Below are 21,335 nucleotides of genomic sequence, written 5' to 3'. Positions count from 1 at the left end.
TCCTCTGATCTTTCTCTTCCACCTCTCAAGTTCTAAGATTAAAGACGCGTGCCACAGCACTTAAATCAATATTTTTAAAATAATTGTTAGTTAAGAACATTTAACAAACTAATAACTCAAAATAAGTATTATAGGAAAAAAATCTATAAATTTAAAAAATCACTTATATGTATTGTTAATTTACTTTTTACAACTTCATAGTCATTTTATTAATTGTACATTTTTGTACAATTATTCTAAATAAGAGTTAAAATATAAATCTAATCATAAATATTTGCTACTGTGCCACGTTCATACAAGGGTTTTAGAATAATTTCATCCCACAAGAGGGTCTCATTTCACACGAATGGTAAGAGTTAACGTATGAAAAGTTCCCATCATAAAAACAGATCAAATTCATCTGACTAAACATCTAAAGAGAAGTCTTGCTGCTTGGTATGTTTCTGGCCTCTATCATTTAAATCATCTGATCTAAAATTTAAACATAATGTGTGTCCAAATTAAGTGTAGGTGGGAAAGTCACTCTGTTTTTTTTAAGTTTTTTTTTAGCATGCTAATGGACAGATTTCATTTATGTTTATTTACACACCTCATTTTATATTTTTGATAAGTTTAAGGAATGTTTTTGATAGCATATTGATTACCATATTAAGGGGGAAATAAAATGAATAGTTACAGTTCCGGTTATAAAAGTAAGATTTAGTCTTAGAATTTTAATGTCTGAAAAATCACAAAGATGAAAGTATATTTGTACTGAGACAAAACAAGTCCCTGAGAGTCATAGAACACTTGAATTTTCAAAGTGCAATGGACTGTATACATTTAACTTTAAAAGCTAAGAAGTAAGTGTATTTAGGGTTTGCCTTTCTCTTGTGCCTCCCACTCTCTGATCCTCCCTCCTTTTCCGCCTCTTTTTATCATTTGATTTTCAACATGCTGACAGAGTTTTCTCTTTTGTTTGTTTTATGTACACAGTTATTTTTGATGAGCAGTGCACTCAAAAGGAACTACTTCTGACTTCAAATCTCATTACTTGAAATAGCAGTATTGTACCTAAGGAGTGAAACAGGCTGCTGAACCCGTGGACAGTGTCTGAATAGACACGTGCTGTGTGCTAGTTCAGTGCACTTTCTTGTAGGGGACAAAGGAGGGCACTGCAGGAAAAATCATTTTCACTGTAAAAATTTGTATATTTATCATAAAAAGGAACTCATAAAAATGTTCATGTTTAAAAATGGAACAAAGTGTTGCAGGAGGCTTTGTGATTTTTTTTTTGTATAGTACTTTTAAATCAGTTGCTTTTTGTAGCTAGAGATTTGGAAGACGAGTCAGGTTTAGCCCCATTTCCAGCTCCTGGATCCCAGCCCTGTGGTGCAGGCACTACCCTCCTTTCCACTGCCAAGGAGGCATGCTCTCACCTTTATTTGCTTCCATATTAGCCAGCATAACAACAACAAAATTTCATTTTTAAAGGATTTATCCATTGAGATCAGGTGAAATATTGCTATAATTTAAATTTTTCTTAATAAAGTTAGACTTGGTATAATTCTGCATTCACTATCCTAAAAGATGTTTTGGTTTCTTCCCCCAAAACCTTTTATTTTTCAGGTATGTTGATTACAAATAATTTTGTAAAAAAATTTTACTGTGTTTGGGGCAAATGAGTAGAAAGAGTAGCTGGCTGTGGCAGACATACATGAAACAGGTGCACAGCACGTTAATGTGCAGAGCATTTGGAGTTGGCATTATGGTATAAGTCTTCTGTCTTTATCAAAAGAATACTGGCTAACCTCTTCCCTGTTTGGCATGCCAAGTTGTAGGGAAGAGTTTGTGTTATTTATTTATTTTTTGAACAATCCAATGGATTTGTTTTTCTTTGTATTTGGGAACAACTTGAAGGATTTTTATAATTTTAGAAGATAGAGAATATGTATATCTATCTTTTAAATACTATAACCTAATATATATAAATTATAGTATTAAAAAGGACAAATAGCTCTAATTATTGATGTTATTTCCTGGTATTTAATTTTTATAAATGTTTTTGTAGGTAATTGTAGTATTGCTTTTAAATAGTTCTAAAGTCATCCATAAATAAGTTCTGACCCAACATACTGCCTTAGTACAGTATTCTGAAGTGAATCTGAAACATGCCTGCATTTTCTTCATTTCTTCATATGTATGTATACATATACCAGTACCCAAGAAAAGCATACAATAAGCCTAATTTCTACATTGCATTGATAAAGAGCTTGGTATTTTGCCTTCATATAATTCAATTGTCTAGATGAAATAGAACATAAGTCTTTTCAAATTGTATCCAATCACAATTTTCAAAATGGTAACTTCATTTTGGGGGTGCATGATGCCAAGATTATCTTTAATCAGCTTTTATTACTGGATGTTAACAATGGATGTTTTCCTACCTGGCCAGTAGGTTGTAGATTTAACTATTTTTCTGTAGATTCCCACTACATTTTCAAATCTATATTTGGAAAAAACTACAAAGTGCTAGCAGTAAGTAAGTTAGCATCTTTGGCCTTATCTATGCATAATGTTCCTTAGTTTGATTTTGACAAACTCATTGACTCACAATTCCTTTGTAGTATTGTAACTGACTGTGATGTAATGAATTTTTCAAAGTGTTTATATGATTCATTATTAAAATATAGGATATTATATAGCTTTGCATGAAATAAACTACATTTCTATGAGCTACAATTGCTGGTTATTTATGCATCTTCCATTGAGATTAAACTGTTTTGAGACAATCTAGATATTCTTTATTCCTTATAATTCACTGTCAAATTTTATAGAACATTTAAAGATGAATAATTAAATAGATAGACTCTTAATATCTGCTCTGTCATGTGTTTACATGAAAACAGAAGTAAACAGAAGCTTAATGTGCACGCCAGTGACAGTGAGAATAGAGAAGCAATAGGAGCTTTAACAGAACTAATGCTGGGTGGAGAAGCATCAGTCAACTGGTAAAACTTAACAGGTACCTTTCCTGTGTGCCAAACATAAATAACTGGGATTTGAAAGTTTAAAATACAATAACATTTCTATTACTCCCCAATTCAAAATCTAACAAAATCTGTACATGATATATTTGAGGAAAAAATAGAAAATTGATGAAATTAAACAACTAAGTAAATGAAGAGATAGTCCATCTCTTTGGCTTAATAGTATATAGGTGTGGATTTTTTCCCAGCTGGACTCAATGTGGTCAATTCGAAATTCTAGTTAATTATTTTGTAGATATTATCAAACAACTTACGAGAAAGGCAAAACTCTACAAGAGCCAAATTGATATTGTCAAAAATCAAAGCCTACAAATACTACTTGACTTTAAAGTTTATTATAGGACAATAAGAAGGCATGGGATTATGGGTGGGAAAATTACCAGATCATTTATTTGATCAGAATAAGGAACGTAGAAACGGATGCACATGAATAGATTCAGTTAATTTATGACAAAGGAAGAAAGGTAACTTTGTGGAGAAAAGAATGTTATCCACAACTGTTACTAGAATAGCTGATAAGAAAAGCAAACAACTATATACAGCCATAGAAAAACATACTATTATAGTTGTCAATCTTATACTTTCCACAATAATGAAAACCATGGTCCTGAAGCACAAAGCTATGAAAATAGGTTACATAGTGGATAGTATTGGTGATCTTGGTTATTGTAGGTGACCTTGGGCCTGCCAATAATGTTTAGATCTAGCACCAAAGTGAATCCACAGAAGGAAAACTTGAAAAAAATATTAGAAAGTATTTCTTTCTTTTTAGGGGTTGGAGAGATGGCTCAATGATTAAGAGCACTCACTGCTCTTGCAGAGGACCAGGATTTTGTTCACAGCACCAAAATGGCAGCTCCTGACCACCTATAAACTCCAGTTCTGGGGAATCTAATACCCTCTATTGACCCCGATGGGCATCAAGCCTTCATGTTATACACATACATAGAGTTAGACACACATACATATACATAAAATAAATATACATTTTAGATTTTTTAAAGCAATGATTGTTTTTTAATATTTATCACACAAAATTATGTGTTTTGTTATGACATATATAAATGATTTTGAATATATTTACTAGCTTCCATCTTCTCGATGGTTTCTTTTCTAGTCTGTAATATTCCCCTCTACCACTACTACTACTATCATGGTTTTAAACCGATTCCATAGGTGAGTGGAGCACCTATTGTCTTTCTGCATCTGACTTACCTGACTTAATAGGATGATCTCCAGTTCCAGCATTTTCTTTCATGTGACATAATACTATTCTTGGTGGTTTGATGATACTCTTCTAGGTATATATTCCACACTATCCATTGGTTCATTGATGGACACAGATTTTTTTTCCTTAACTCGCCTGTGATGAATTGTGTTAGAGTGTTTGTGAGTTTTCAGATTCTTTTTTTGTATGCTGAATTGGAGGCTTCAAGTATACACACACCAAATGTGATATGGTAGTCCTTAGTATTTGGAAGAACCCCTATGCTGATTTTCATAGCAGCTAAACTTTTTTTTATATTCCTACGAACAATATAAAATAATATTTTGACTCATCCTCCTACATTCTTACCATTTTTTTTATTTTTGATGATAGCTACTTTTGAGGTGTGATAGAATCTGTGTAGTTTTAAACTTGCATTTTCCTGATGCCTAAAGATGTTGAGTATTTTAAATGTATTTATTGGCCATTTGTATTTCTTCATTTGAAAATGTTCAGTTCATGTGCCCATTTATTGGTTGAATATTTTATTCATTTACTGTTCAATTTCTTTAGTCTCTGCCAGAGAACAATGCCAGTACCTTGGCGGTAAGCCACAGCCATGTGGAGATACACAGATTAATAGAAATGGGTTAATTTAAGATATGAGTTAGCCAGTAATACACTTAAGCTATTGGCCAAACGATATTCAAAATAATATAGTTTCTGAGTGATTATTTTGTGGTCTGGGCAGCCAGGAACAAAGAAGCAGCCTTGAGGCTGCAGTCTGCCTACAAACACACAAAAACTGTATTAATTAAATCACTGTTTGGCAAATAGCTTAAGCATATTACTAGCTAGCTCTTATATCCTAAACTAACCCATCTCCATTAATTCATGCATCACCACGAGGTTGTAGCCTACTGGCAAAGTTTCAGTGGGTTCCTGTGGAGGTATCTGTCCCTGGTGGTGGCTACATGGCTTCTCCTGACTCTGCCTGCTCTCTCCTCCATCTGCTTAGAACTCCCACCTTGCCCTATTCTGCTAAGCCAGTGCCTGAAACAGATTTATTCATTAAAAAATAAAAGCAACACATAGAAGGAATTCCCACACCACTTCCCCTTTTCTATTTAAATAAAAAGGAAGGTTTTAACTTTAAGATAATAAAATTACATGTAACAAGAGAGTTATCAAGCAAGAATTACAGTTACAACATTTATATCTACTTTATCTTTTATCATAACTAAGGAAACTTATAACTATCTATTCTTCAACTCCATCAAAGACTCCAGAATGATATATTACCTAAGTTAACAGGAAATGCATTGTAAGCAACTTCCAAAACTCTAGAATTGACAGAGACATCTTGCTACCTGGACAGTCACCCAAAGTTCTTTTGTAACATTGGGGCATCCATCTTCAACCTACTGGCTCAGAGTATTTGGCAGACTTTCCCACGAGGCAGGAAATTTCAAGGGCAATTATGCCTATATTAGTAGTTTGTCAGTAACTTTCTTCTGTGTCCAGCAGAATGTCTGGGAGACTCTTTCATGAAGCAGGAACCCTGAAGGATTGTCTATCTTCCTTAGACAATTTCAGAAGTCATTCTTTTGTGGGTCCTTCCTGTCCAGTTCATCAAGCAGTGCAGACAAGAGCAGTTTCTTGCACAAATGGCTAACAAACTTCATAAGGAGCCTCTTCAGTGCCCATCTCCCTATTGAAGTTATTGGTGCTGTCAGGAGCAGATGTGTCTTATTGTCATGAAAAGTCTTAAGCTCTTAAAACATTTTTAAAAAACATTTTCTAAAGGTCTATGAAAGATTTGGAAAAAACCTGTCTAACTGAAATATACCTCTATATATCTATAAAACCTAACATGACTATAACCTTGACTGTTATAGATGACTCTCTATTTTATTTTTTAATTATATGTTACATTTTTAAAAGGGCTGCACAAACAGAATACCTTAATCATGAGCAGAAATATACATATAAAAATTGACCTAAAATTTATGGCAGTAGACCAATATCCATACCAATGCAAAGTGTTCTCTATAGCACATCTCCCTTTAAATGTAAACAAATATTTATAAACAACCAGTTAGTGAATTTGGGCATAGTTTTCTCCAAACTGCTTCCTGCTTTTGTTGAGTAAAGTAATTTTTGGCAGTGTTCACAGCTACCTTCTGGGGGATCTGGGTCCATCAAACCACATTAATCTGGAATGAATCCAAAGGCTCCCATCCTCTGTAGAAGCAAAAGTAGAACCTCTTTTACAAAGCAACATATCCTTAGATCCAAATTTTGAAGTCAAGATACCTTTAAAACATCTATGTTGGTTTAGCTTACAGCCAATACAATGAAATGTCTCTTTGTACTTAGTTCCTTCACAGTCAAAAAATTCAAAGAAAACACAATAATATACATAATCCAGACTCTCTGTGTATATTCTATCTTTACATGGCTTATTTTTTTTTTACTACCTATTATCTATGACTGTCTGTACTCTTGTCTCTTTAAAGACTTTGTTTTATTTTTTATAACCATTTACTTTTATAACTGTCTGTATTCTTTTTCTTCTCCCTCCCAAGCCTGTGTACATTTATCCAACACTGTGACCCATTTAGAGGTCTTTTTTACTTGAATCTATCTTTATTGTGTATCTGTAATTATTTTCTGACCAGAAGTCCCTTTTTTAAAATGCTAAGTGGGCATGGCTAGGACCAATTCCACGGCACTGCCTGCTTGACCTGTCTAGTACAACATGGTGGAGGCATGTTCACTACCTCTGAGAACCGTTCTCTCCGCCCCAGATCTAAGATCGCAGTGGGTCTGAGTCACCATTAAGCGATTTGTAACATGCTGCTCACAAACCCATTTAAATGTTCAGTCTATTGAAAGAGCCAGAGCTGTTCATTTAACTAGCATGGATTGGGAAGCCTTCTTAAAGGAGCTGCACAGTTTTTGCTGCCAATGCTGAGTCAGGAAGACCTCTCTTAAGCTCACCACCAGTAAATAGCCCATCCCCCCCCCCAAAAAAGTGCTGGCTACCAAAAAGCTATACTTAACTCTGTTCTTTTGTGTTTAGAATTCCTTTCCAAGCTCTCTCAGGTTTTATGTGGATTTAGCTGGCACACATTGGTGTGCCAATTTGTTGGCGGAGGTTTCTGTCCTGCCTGGTTGCTAATTTGTAGATGGGAGACTGCTGTCTTCCCAGTCCCACAATAAACACACAGAAACTGTATTAATTAAATCACTGCTTGGCCTATTATATCTAGCTTCTTATTGGCTAGCTCTTACATCTTTGCTTAACCCATATCTATTAATTTGTGTATCACCACATGGCTGTGGCTTACCAGCAAGTTTCCAGCACATTTTTTCTCTGGCAGCAGCTACATAGCTTCTTCCTGACTCTGCCTTCATTCTCCTAGCATTCAATTTAGTTTTCCCCACCTAGCTCTATTCTGCCCTATTACAGGCCAAAGAAGCTTCTTTATTCACTAACCAATAAAAGCAACATATAGACACACTTCCATTCCTTTTGTTTTTGAAGTAGAGTATATTATTTGTCATCTGTACTCTTCTTATTCACTATACCACACAAACAGACCTAAATTGTCAGTTTCCTTATATGTTTCCTAGAACTATTATTTTTTAAAATCCTTTAAAAAACACAATAGTCTGTTATATTCAATTAAATGGCCTGAGCCATTTGACATCTCTTGAATACATAGAATAATCATCATTTTCCACATAGAGGTATGACATGCACAAATCCTTGCCTGTCTTACTTAATTTTGGTTCTTGCATGTTTCCCTTAACCATCAAACTATATCTAGGAGACCAGCTTCGACAAAAATACCACTTATCAGAGTAGTGGCATGGGGATTAGAAAATAAGTAGAGAATGAAGATAAGAGTTGAAAAACCTGGATAAATTCAGACCCCTATAGCAGAAACAGATTAAAGGCTCACACCTTTAATCCCAGTACTAGGAGTCACACGTCTTTAATCCCAGCACTAAAGGGGAATACAAAATGGGAGGAGACAGAGGCTGAGGGCCTCGTCTGCAGTTGCCCAGCCTTAGTAGATGTAAGACTTCTCTAGGGACTTGGCTGTTTTGCTTGTCTGATCTTCAGCTTGAACCCCAGTATCTGTCTCTGGATTTTTACTCATGCTACACTCTAGTTTCGTAGGGGCGATAAAACATAGCTAACAAACACACCCACAGTATTGTTCCATATTTTCTGCATTTAAAGTAATTTTGATGTAATGTTTTCACAAGATCCTAGCTGAAGTTCTGATAGTCTATTGCCATAACACTTAGAACATACTCAGTATCATCTGAGATGCAATGTGTACTATGGAATGAGATACTCTAAACAGCTCTGCACAAAAAGCTTGTAACACAGGCATGGAAAGCACTACTTACAAGAAAGTACTGCTTACAAGGGCATCTTTTATGGAAGTTGTGGGATAATTGCCTGTATGAACTGAAGTGAGACTGAGTGAGTAAATACCATGTCTGCTTCTATATATCAATTTGTGAGGCTTTTCAATTCCTCTTGGAATGTTATCACCAGAGATCCTGCTTCTGTCTTTACTACATTAAACTTTATTTTGCTTCTAGGTAGAAGCCATTGTAGAAAATGGACTTTATTTCAAAAATTTTTCAAGATCATGGTCATGAGGTAACAAGTCTTTTTACAGAAATGAGATCTATGCAAGGTATTAATTGCCATATTTCTATTTCAAGTAAAAATGATACAAGGAAATGAACATACCAGTTGAAGGATTACAGGCTACATTGTTAGTTAAACATTCATTTGCCAGGACAAGATAAGTAACGTTCACACTCTAGACCAAAACATTCTGTAGGCAAAACACTCCCTGGGTGGAATACAAATTTATCTCCCTAAGGGAGTAGGAATATAGTTGGATCCTTAGACTTTCATTTGAGTTAGAAACAGATCTACTTCGTAATTCCTGAAATACCAAGTCTGGATATTAGTTACATTTGTTGACAATAACCTTGAGAGAGCAGAAACAAGTTCCAAATCTCTGACCTTTAGTCAAGATAGAATGAACCCATACCTATGGTTCCTGTCAGTCTGGCATAAACCTGTACAGGCCATGTATATGCTGCCAGAGTCTCTGTGAGTACACACATGCATCAGTCACTGTTTCCTACAAGTTATCCACCACCTCTGGCTCACATAATCTTTCTGTATTTTCTTATGCTTAAACCCCTGGCCTTTGAGGGGAGGGATTAAATGAAGCCATCCCATTTCTGACTGAGTGTTCCAAAGTCCCTCACTCTGCACATTGTCCAGCTGTGGATGTTTGCATTAATTCCCTTCTACTGCAAGAAGAAGCTTCTCTGTTGAGGGTTGAGCAAGACACTGCTCTGTGGTCATAGCAGTATGCCATTAAGAGTCATTTTATTGCTATGTTCTGTTAGCAGAATAATAACAGAAGGTTTTGTCCTAGACTTGCTCAGGATCTGTCTAGTCTCCAGTTCTTGGCCACTCTAGCAGGGATGGGTTCCATCTCATGGAGCAGGGCTTAAATTCAGTCCAAAAGTGGCTGGTTTTTCCCATAATTTGAGGTCACCATTGCACCATTATATCTTGCAGGCCAGCTGCTGTTGTAGGTTATAGGGTTTGCAGCTAGATGATAGTGATGATAACCTTTCTCCTTTGGTAGTGTACAGAATATCTTGTAACACCATAAAATTTAGTCAATAGGGATAAAGCTTCTAATTAGGTACCAGCTTGACTTTTCCACATTAGATGATATAGTAACTCTATAGATCGAGAAGCACATTTCCCTTTCTTTTTGCATGTTTAAGTTTTAGAGATTCCATTCGTTTCTGCTCTGGGCTTTCCATTCTATGTTTTACTTTATGCTTTGGTTTCATGTGGATAGAGTGCATACTCAAATACTTCATGACCTTCTAATATAATGAAAAGAGAAGTATTTATCTTTAAGTGGTGGGCTCTACTACAAAGCTTTAATTTATGATAGTATCTATCTTGTAAGACATTATTATAGTTATTGGAAGAACATTTTTTTTTCATTTTGAGTGGGTTTTTATGAAGTGGGACCTGGTCTTTCCTTTGTCTATTCTTTTTTTTTTAAAATTCTGTGATTTTTGAGATTATGATGTAATTACAGCATTTCCCCCTTCCCTTCCTTCTTCCAAACCCTCTTAAGTGGTTTGAATAAGAATCGCCTCCATAGGCTCATGTATTTGAATACTTGGTCACCAGAGAGAGGAACTGTTGGAAAGGATTAGGAGATTTGGCCTTGTTGGAGTAAGTGTGGTCTTGTTGAAGAAGTGTTATGCTGGGGGTGGGCTTTGAGGTTTCAGAAGCCCAGAGCAGGTTCAGGCTCTTTGTTCCTCTGTTGTGGATCAGGATGTAAAAAGGGTCTCGGATACTGTTCCAGTGCCTGCCTGCCTGCGTGAGAGAATCCCTGCCATGACAATAATGGACTAAGGCTGTGAAACTTTGAACAAGTCTCCAAGTAAATGCTTCCTTTTATAAAAGTTGCCTTGGTTATAGTGGCTCTTAAAAGCAATAGAGCAATGACTAAGACATATCCCATATACCCCCCTTGCTGCTTTTCAAATCTATGTCCTTTTCATTAATTTATGTTATAAACACATGTGCACATACACATATTAGCAATCTCTCACTCTACTATGATCTCTGTTATGTGACCCAGGATGCCATCATCAGGGGCCTCCATCAGATGTCAGTCAGTTGACGACCTTGTACTTTCAGCCTCCAAAATCGTGATCTAAACAAGCTTTATTAAAACTGGAAAGAAGTTAGACTGTTTCTGTTTCCTGATGACATGATTATAAATGGAAAAGACCCATGAACTATGCCAAATTCCTTCTGGATCTAAGAAGGAGAGGTGACATGATTCTAAATATAAAAGAACCATGAACTATGCCAAATCCCCTTTGGATCTAAGAAGGAGAGGTGCAAAGTTGAGGCCTTAAGAATATTTTCAATAAAATATAGCAAAAAATTTCCCAATTGTTGAGAAAGAGATGGTTATATAGATTCAGGATAGAAACAGAAGTACAAGTAGGAAAAGCAAAAGCTCCTTACATCATATTATAGTTAAAACACTAGGTATGCATAGAAAAGAAATAATATTAAAAGCTGAGAGAACTACAAACATATAAAACAGCATATTTACCAACAAGCAAAGAAGACAAGAAACAGGGTATTTTCAAGCTCCAAATGCCAGTAGCTGCCAGTGCAGATTAGGATGTCCAATAAAGTATCCTTCGTGATTGGAAGAGAAAGAAAATCTTCCTATGACAATGCAGGGATTCTTAATCACTAATCCAGTACTGCTGAATGCTCTTGAAATAATACTACCTAATGGAGGGAAAGAGCAACTCATTCAAGGGGAAGGAATACATTACAATAGAATACATTACAGGTAAGCAAATGAAGATTAGGAATACTAATTAATTGCTAATTAATTGTAACATTAAATATTACAAAAATAACAAAATGACAAAAATAAATGTAAGCTTTTAAGCAATAATTATCAATGTTAACAGACTCAAATTTCCAGATGAAATACATATAAGGTTATAAAAACAGGACTTGCCCATTTTTTTCTTGCTATTTATCAACAACTTCTGCCAAGCAATTAAACAATTAACTGAAGAGAAATCTACAGAGTAGTAGTAGTAAACATTTTCTAGTTGTTTATCTGAGAAGATTAATATCTAGAGTATATAAAGAATTGAAAATATTAAGTACCAATAAACTCTAAGGTTCAATTAATAAATAGACTAATGGAAGAACAGACACTTCTCTGATGTATAACTGTCTAACATATGGAAAGGGATAAAACCGTCTTTAGTCATCAGGGAAATTCAAAATCAAACTCTATGCACATGAATTCCATCTTATCTCAGGGAGAGTAGTTGTCTTTGTTAGTGTTTCAATTGCTGCAAGAAAACCCCATGGCCAACAAGCACGTTTGGAGGAAAGGGATTAACAGGCTTACACTTTATCATTGCTCTTCTCCAGGGTAGGAGGAAGTCAGGGCAAGAACTCAAACGGGAAACTCCTGGAGGCAGGAGCTGATGCAGAAGCCATGGAGGGGTGCTGCTTACTGGTCTGCTCCCCAAGACTCGCTCAGCCCACCTTCTTATAGAACTAAGGACCAGCAACCCAGTCATGCATCACCTACCACGGGTTAGGCCTTCCTCCACTGATCACTAAATGATTAAAATATCTACAGCTAATCCTCATTAAGGCATTTCCTCAGCTGAGGCTCCTCCCTCTGATGACTCTAAGTTTGTGTCAAGTTGACAAAGTCAGCTAATTCAGTAACTATAATTTAAAAATAACAAAAAACACTGGTGAGAATGTAGCAAAATATTGGTAGGAATCTAAATTAGTTCACCCAAATGTAGGTTCATTAAAAAAATACAATTATCACATGACTCATGCATACATAACAGAAGATCCTACATCAGTACAACACAGAAATATTTGCTTATGTGCTTAATGGACCACGGTAACAGTCACTTAGTTGTCTGTTAACAGGTGCACACATAGAAAATATGCTATATACACCACAAAGTGTTATTCTCTCTGGAGATGGTCTGGAGGCTGAAAGCAAACCAGCAGGTATAGAGATGGGACAGAATGAGAGGGAACTTGTAGAGTGAACAAGGCCAAAGCAAGTGATAGGGCATATGAAAAAGTTATTTTTTATTTGTATGTCCTTATGTATGTGTTTATGTATATGCAGAGGGAGTTATGTGTGCATATGTGTCTAGGACAGAGGTTGATGCCATGACTTAACTGTTCTCCAACTTACTTTTTGGCTGTCTTTCATTGAACCTGGAACTAATCAGTTCTAATAGACTGACTGGTCTGTAAGAGATCCTCCTGCTTCTGCCTCTCTGCCTCTCTGCAGGCATATCTGACATGATTTTTTTATGTCGTTTCTGGGGATCAAGTCAAATTCCTTATGTTTGTGCAGCAAACCATTTACCATCTCAGCCATCTCTCTAGCCCTCTAAATATTTTTATGAAAACTTCATTATGAATGATGAACTAGTGACTACAGAAATTATAAAATGCAAACTTCCATAAATACTGGAGTAAAACCATCTTGTTATTATCATGCTAGTGCTAATCTGTATTTTGTGACATATTTATTCTTGAAGTAATTGACATGCTTTTTCATTTAAAGAAAAGGAAAAAACATATCAGGTTATTCATTGGCTCCCACCCAAATATCAACTAAAGAATTTTTCAAAGCATTTTGAATTCTATATAGAGGAAGCCTTCAAAGGCAGGTAATTTGATTTCATTAACTTTTCACTTAAATGAAGGGTTGGACACTACTTAAAATGAGTTTAAGTTAAGATGAATGAGTGAATGAACAGAAAAAAGGAATGGAAAATTTGCATAATGGATAGTAGATACATGGATATTAAATAAATGTTATGGAAAGTAGAAGAGATACATTCTCATGCAGGTACAACAAAGGAACATTTTATACCCAGTCATTCAGAGTGTTGACCAGCTTTCTTTACAATTAATGAGATAATTCTGTAGAAAGAAGTTCTTTTTCTTCTAGACCTTATCTATAATAAATCATTCATAGTCGTTACATACAATCAATTTCCCTCACAATCAAGGTAGACATTTCAGAAACTCATAGTAGAGAAACAGCTGTCTTTTCCTCACTTACATTCCCTAGTTGATGAAAACTCTCTCCCGACTGATATTTCTTATTTTGAAACCACCTACTTAACTCGAATGCACTGATGTCAAAGTGTAAAAATGAGTCTGACAATTTTTATCTAACAGAATCACCATTATCTTCCACAGTAAAGATAGGTACATATTTATGTTTCTCTTAATTAAAGTGGCCTCACTCCTCTATACTTATAAAAATTCAACTGTGCTACCCTGTGAAAATAAAAGGTTGAGCTACTTCTCAGTTCTGAATATTCAAAACAATGTCACCACCATTTCTTCCCTGTAGGACATTATGTCATCAGTATTGTGGCAGCAGAGCTAAAAGAACAAGATCTCAGGGTGAAGCAAGATGTCAAAAATGGTGGGCATGATCTACTCCTTTTCCTTATAATTCAGCTATGGGAACTAACTCAGAGTGCAAGAACTACCATAATCAGTTTTTTAAAAGGAGTTAAGTCCTTAATGACTCTCTAGGCTCTACCTCTTAAAGGACTCAGCCACTCTGCACAGCTGCAACAAAGATCAAACTTTAATGAAGAAAATACCTGAGAACAAACCACAACAAAGACATTGTGCCCTTATTGTGACCAGAAGTAGATGCTAAGGGACATGTAGACCTAAGAATGTCCCTGACATCTCAAATTGTAGTCTACCTGTATAGGACAAGAGGCTAAAGTGTTTCACAATATAGGTTTTCCGAGAGATTGCTTCTCTCATTCTCATTCTTGAATGAGGAAGGCCATGGTTGGAAGAGCACCTGGGCCAGTTCCATCTATTCTTGGTCTTCCTTAACATATTTCCTACAGGACTGGATCATTCTCTTTACAGACTGATGAAAAGTACTGAAGGAAAAGGGTCTCTGCCGTAGACAAGAGTCTATGTTGGACTGAATGAAACTTCAGCCTGTGTTCTATAAATACTTGAGACAGTATGACACGTAAATGTGAAAGTAAACCTCAAGGCAAATTACTTTTTTGCACTTGTTTTTAATTTTTATTTTACATCAGAAATCTGGAACTCTAGCCGGGCGGTGGTGGCGCACGCCTTTAATCCCAGCACTCGGGAGGCAGAGGCAGGCAGATCTCTGTGAGTTCGAGACCAGCCTGGTCTACAAGAGCTAGTTCTAGGACAGGCTCCAAAGCCACAGAGAAACCCTGTCTCGAAAAAAAAAAAAAAAAAAAAAAAAAGAAATCTGGAACTCTGTTGTTTGCCTGATACCTTGCCATCTACATTATAATCAGCATTTGTGTGTGTGTGTGTGTGTGTGTGTGTGTGTTAGGCAATCCACCAATTGTGGAAAAGACCATATAGTGATGCTTTAGATTAGAAGCTGCTATGAAGTTATTTGCCAGTTTTTCAAGAAAACATTATTGTTACTCAAATGTTTTGTTTTTTTTTAAAAATATTTATTTATTTATTCATTATGGATACAGTATTCTGTGTGTGTGTATGTCTGCAGGCCAAAAGAGGGCACCAGATGTTACTCAAATGTTACTGAATCAACAAGGGTTAATGAGAGCATCTTATCTATCTTGAAGAGTCATAGGACTCAGAGGTCTGCCTTGGTTACTGACAGGTTCCAGGATAAAATAAATTGCATTTACATTGACGAGGGATTTGATTTAGGTAAATGAGAGAGGTAAGAAATAAATTTGTGAGGGGATTTTAAGGGGTAGACACAACTGCAAGACTTTTGTTGGACAAATGTTTATTTATAATGGACTGTTTCTTTACAAATAAACTTAGAATAAATATATCCCACACAAACTTTTTCATTTTTTTCTCCACAGAGAAGAATACTGCAATTACGTCAAACTATTTGAACACGTTGGGATTTTATGCAGTGATCTGTCAGGTAAAAGGGATATCTTCGATTCTTTAAGGCATGAGAAGTTTGATCTACTATTTTTGGATTCAACAGATCTCTGTGTTTTCTTGTTTGCTGAGAAACTTGAGAAACGATTTGCGGCCTTTCTTCCCATGCTCTTTGGCTTTATCGACTGTGGGCTACCAGGCCCTTGTCTTATGTTCCAGTATTTAGTTCCAGTCTAACTGATCTGACGAACTTCCAGCAGCCACTGCATGAACAGTACTTGCTGGATATCATTCTGTTCCTGCTAGGTCACTTTATGGCTTTGTGGGAAGATTCTTGGTGCTATGGCCAGGTATCTGAGTAGAGCCAGGAAGATGAAGAAGACACAACATTAAGACATGACTGTCCTGCCTAGCAGGGAAGGTGCTGTTGGTGAAAGTATCTGGAATCATCACAGTTTTCCAACGACAGTACAGATCTCCTGATATCTCAGCAGCTGATGCCCACATTTTTCTACTCATTTACAGGAACCCAGTGTGCCACACTCAGTCATCTTGACCTTCGTGTGACTCAGAACTCTCTGCTGAGAAACATTACTTCCCGGAAACCCAGACTTCTAGATCCCTTCTCCTAGATACAGTCTTGATAGTTTTACCTTTTTTCTGCAGAGAAATCTTTTGTCTCATTTATTCTACTAGTTTCTGTATTCTTCCCCTAAATACTTGGGAGTCTTTTACTCCTATATTTTGCTTTTGTTATGACCTCTCCTCATAGCTCAGGAAACCTTTCTTCCCCTCTCCTTTTCAGGCAAGAATAGCCCCCTCCTTTAAAAAAAGAGGGGACAGGGTCTTGAGAGATGGCTCAGTGGTTAAGAGCATTGCCTGCTCTTCCAAAGGTCCTGAGTTCAATTCCCAGCAACCACACGATGGCTCACAACCATCTGTAATGGGGTCCGGTGTGCTCTTCTGGCCTGCAGGCATACACACAGACAGAACATTGTATACATAATAAATAAATAAATATAAAAAAGAGGGGACAGCTATCTTGGTGACTTCAAAAATAAAAAAGAAGATACTTTGAATAACAAAATTTATAGGATTTTTTTTTTACTATTTCTTATAAGATATTTGGAGAAATAGTTTTAATATGCACTGTCATAAAAGGCTAGTTTCTCTTCTGTGTAAATGAATCCAAATAAGGACAGAAAAGATGGTCCATCTAAACATGGGAACAATATGCAGGTGTATATAGCTATATAGCACTAAAGTATTATAAACGGATATGAAGTTCAAAACTGGCATGCAAGAAGGTCAACGTTCAAGGTGGCTTGCCTGAATAGTGTCCTGCACAGGCCCAGGTATTTGGACGTACAATTGGTAGTACTGGTACAGAGCCTTGAGGAGGTAGCTCCTTGCTGGAGGAAGCACAGCCCTGTGGACAGGCTTCGGTGATGTATAGCTCCACCCTACTTGCAGTTTGCTTTCTGCATGTGGTCGGAGAGGTGGTCACTCAACTCTCGCTTTAGCCAGCGGCTGCCATATCTTCCTGGCCATTGTGGACTCTCCTTCTGGAACCAAAGTCAAAAATCCTCTCTTCTGTCTGCAAGTTGTCTTGGTTATGGTGTTTTATTACAGGAACAGAAAAGCAACTGATACACATGGGATGTCCCTTTTTTTTTTGTTCGTAGCAAAAGTTGAAAGGAATGAAATAATATGAATCTGTTTTTCACTGAATGTGCATTTATTTCTATGAAGAAACCAAAGAATATGTGAAATATCTATAGGGAATGTTTTCATAGGGTGGAATTTAAAAGGGAAAGGATAACTATATATAAATTTTCTTTTTTATATGGTGCTGCATTTGATGTTATTAGTATTTTACATATTAAATATATGTTTAGCAAGTTTGTATTTGCATGAAGTTCTTAAACTGAAATATTAAATTTACAATTCATGAAAAAATAAAAAATGAAATCCTTATTCCCAGTGAATGAGCTAACCATAAAATATGTGAGAACATATTTAACTCACATGAACATTAAATAAGATTAAACAAAACACTCCAACTATAAAATCTGCACTGTTTAGACAACTGTTATTACTCAGGTTCATAATTGTCGTAGATGAATTTTTGAGAAGTCACTGTGAGATATACAGGACTGAGTGAATGAGTATGTAATAAACTTAACACTCATATTTTATATTGTAAAAATAAATTATAATGGGAGTAGGATTACTAATACACCATGTGGTAGTGTGTTATAGTCAAAACTCCCACTGTGAGTTCATAGTTCTCAGTAAAAACATGTACATAACCCAGATATGGAAATAAATGTGTGACCTCTGTCACCTTATCTATGCTCATGTATTTCCCAGGTCTGTCCACTGAAAGCAGGTCAGTGCCATGGGTTCATTAGCTGTGGGGATTTAAAATGGCCCCATAGGGAGTGGCACTATTAGGAGGTGTGGCTTTGCTGGAGTAGGTGTGGCCTTGTTGGAGGTGTCACTGTGAGGGTGGCCTTTCAGGTCTCCTATGCTTATGCTCAGACTGTGTTCAGTATGGCACAGAGTTGTTTCTGTTGCCTGCAGATCAAGATGTAAAACTCTCAGCTCCTTCTCCAGCACCATGTTTGCCCGCACACCACTTTGTCCTACAATGATGACAATGGGCTAAACTTCTGAAACTGTAAACCAGCCTCAATTAAATATTTTCCTATATTAGAGTTACCCTGGTCATGGTGTCTCTTCACAGCAACAGAAACTCTAATACATTAGCAAAGAGCAAAGTTAACTATAGCAAACTATGACCTACCATTAAATAGCATTTACCCCCAAATTTCTTAAAATGTGTGATTTAAGGTCTGAGATAGGGTAAATTTAAAGTGAGCATCATGTATCAAGAAGAAGGGAAATGTTCCATAATAATGAAGCAACCGCAAGAGCAATATGGAAAATAATGATAGTAGTAGAATATATCTTATTGAAAATAATAGTCTGTTTTTAGCACTGGCAGCAGTTAAACACATGGCGAGAAGGCAATGGAGGAGAGAGATGCAGGAGACACACTGGAGTTAAAATTATTCCTTAGTCACAATTGGAGTTGGAGCTCTCTCTGTAGGAATTAGGAAGATGAAAGTGAAGCCTGGTGAAGGCAAGTACTTGATGTATAATAGCTCATGAAGGTTCCATATGTTACTGCTCTTTCTGTTCTTTTTTGAAAATAAAAAAAGGTTATAGCCACGAGGTCCTAACAGGCAGGACTGACAAATCTATGAGATTTTCAAACATAGGGACCATAGGTCCTCACTCCTGTCCCAGTGCACTTTCAGGTTAGCTTTGGAAAAACATGCCCACTGACTGTGTTCTGCCTGGTGGGAGCACATCCTTCAGCTCCCATGGCCACAGTTTCGAGAGGCAACTAAGGTGTCATCTTAAGAAGTTTGAAATATGTCTCTGATTGCCTTGCTTCTGTCCTGTTGGAAGTGCTGCTGTTTAAGCCCAAAGTGCTGACACAAGCCTGTGTATAGGAAACTCCAGGGTAGCTTAGAAGAAAAGGAAACTGCTTCATTTTCTTAAGAACTAGCTCCCCCTTTCAGCTTCTGTTGTGGGGTGCGCTTTAAGTCTTATAGTGTCTTAAAAACTCCAACTTCAACCCTGTTCAGCAGACTGAAAAGTAGTATCATTGCTCCTCTGGTAGTTTCAAATGCCAACTCACTGAGCTCTAGGATTACCTAGGAATGTAACCTGAATGAGGGATCCTGTAGATCAGGTTTCCTCATGGGCGTGTCTGTGGGGGCGTGTCTTCTTTGTTAGTTGATTCAGCCCTTTGAGTTGCAGGCAGAGGTACCTGAACTAGGCAAGATAGGACAAAGCCAGATGATAAAATACAAGGAAGCTGGCAGCACACGTGCATCTGTCCTTTCTGGTTTTTAACTGCGAATGTAAGTTCCTGCCTTGACATCTCTCCAATAATACACTGTAACCTGGAATTGCCAGCCAGATAAATAAACCCTTTCTTCCCTAAGTGGACTTTGGTTAGAGAAATTTAAAACAGCAACAGAAATGAAACTCTACCTGTCCTAAGAGCAAAAGCACCCTAGACTCAGGAGTCAGAGTTTCCTCGTCAAACACTTTTACAAAGTGGATATAGTAAGGACTTTTAGTTGCTTAAAGGAGGAGTCCAGGAAATATTGGAGGTCCTTGAAAGTAGGGCTTGCTGATTACCCAGTATTTTTCTTCTATGTCTTGCATAAAAGTGAATGAAATGAAATTATTTCCCTGGCAATGCTGATGCATGTATGGGCAGCCTGTATATGGTGGGACTGTTGAGCTTGTCCATATTGGGTTTCATGGTCTAAGTTGATAAGGATGACTAACCAGGTAGCTAAGACAAATTTGGGGCTGTGGTGCATCTTGAGCCTTACCCATCTACGAAGAACTCTGATTCCCTCTTTTCCAAGGATTTTAGCTATTTACTTGGAAACATAGGCAAAATGGACCTGCTTTGTCTTCCCTTCTGTTCTTCCTACCACGATCATTTTTATTGAATATTTTGTGTTCACTTTACCTAGGTAGGGTCATGGGAAGTAGTAGCTGGAGAGGTAATCTTTAGCCCCACTATTTCCATATTATGTATTCACCCATGCCTAAAATGTTAAGAATTGTAAATGTAGGGACCTTCAGAAGTCATTTCAATGACTGATAGTTTCCTGTTGAAAGACTACACTTCCCAGCTTCCCTTGCAGACTACAGAAGTCATTTCCACCCCTATAAGGGTCTGCACTCCATCTTCCTCTGCAGGTATTTTGGTCATCTGCACATATGCGTGACAAAGCATCTCCTTACAACGAATAAAGATGGTACCACCCAAGGTTAGACCAAGTCTCTCTTTCTTTCTGCTTTGCATCCCTTTGCAGCTGCCCTTACATAAGCTAACTATGACAGCCCCAGTAAGAAGTAAGGGTACTAAGATGCATCTTCACATCTTATCTAATGCTAAAGTTAATATAGGACCATTGAGGAGGCAAAAAGCCATTCAATGCTCACTGCATTCCTCTATAGGGACATGTGTTAGGTTTTTGATGGTTTATTTTACTGCCCTCTTTTTGGCCTTTTGTTCCTTCACTCCACATTGCCTGTCACCAATTTCCTCTCTTCTTATTTTTATGAATCATTTGGTTATTGAGTATTTCTTTCTCACTTGCCCAAGTTTATAACTTTCTTTCCCCACAAAATTATACTCAGCATCTTCAAGATGAGAAGCTCCCTTCTGGACATTTGGAAAGACCCACCTAAGTGTTTATCAGTGTTTGACCTTGTTGTATTGATTATGTGGGTCCTTTTCCAAATAACTGTTAATCAGAATCTGTGTCAATACAGACAGTTAGCAGTGGCAAGGAGGGCATTTTTTTCAAGAGTCCTGGTGTAACACCCATTTTAAGGAGTATGGGTGTGAATATGGCATGATAATGATAGTTATCTTATACTGTATTAGGTCTATATCTTGACTCCAACTATTCTTTACCGGGAGAAC

At 36.8% G+C, this 21,335-nt stretch overlaps 1 protein-coding gene across 11 annotated transcripts in view; it reads left to right on the top strand.

The window, feature by feature from the left end:
- The window catches only part of Lmbrd2 (LMBR1 domain containing 2), a 76,741-nt gene that overhangs the window by 54,796 nt on the left and 610 nt on the right, over positions 1–21,335 (top strand). For 7 of the 11 annotated variants that reach the window (XR_005284652.1, XR_005284658.1, XR_005284654.1 and 4 more), the window contains one exon: positions 15,781–16,711. The gene's annotated coding sequence lies outside the window, so the exon portion shown is untranslated. Of the gene's footprint in view, positions 1–2,888; positions 3,005–15,780; positions 16,712–21,335 lie in introns of those variants that run through there. The other 4 variants (XR_006020775.1, XR_006020774.1, XR_006020772.1 and 1 more) reach the window with 4 other exon arrangements.

This window comes from Arvicola amphibius, chromosome 3 (genome assembly GCF_903992535.2).
Source record: "Arvicola amphibius chromosome 3, mArvAmp1.2, whole genome shotgun sequence".
NCBI lineage: Eukaryota > Metazoa > Chordata > Mammalia > Rodentia > Cricetidae > Arvicola > Arvicola amphibius.
This window is presented reverse-complemented; position numbering and strand designations above follow the sequence as displayed.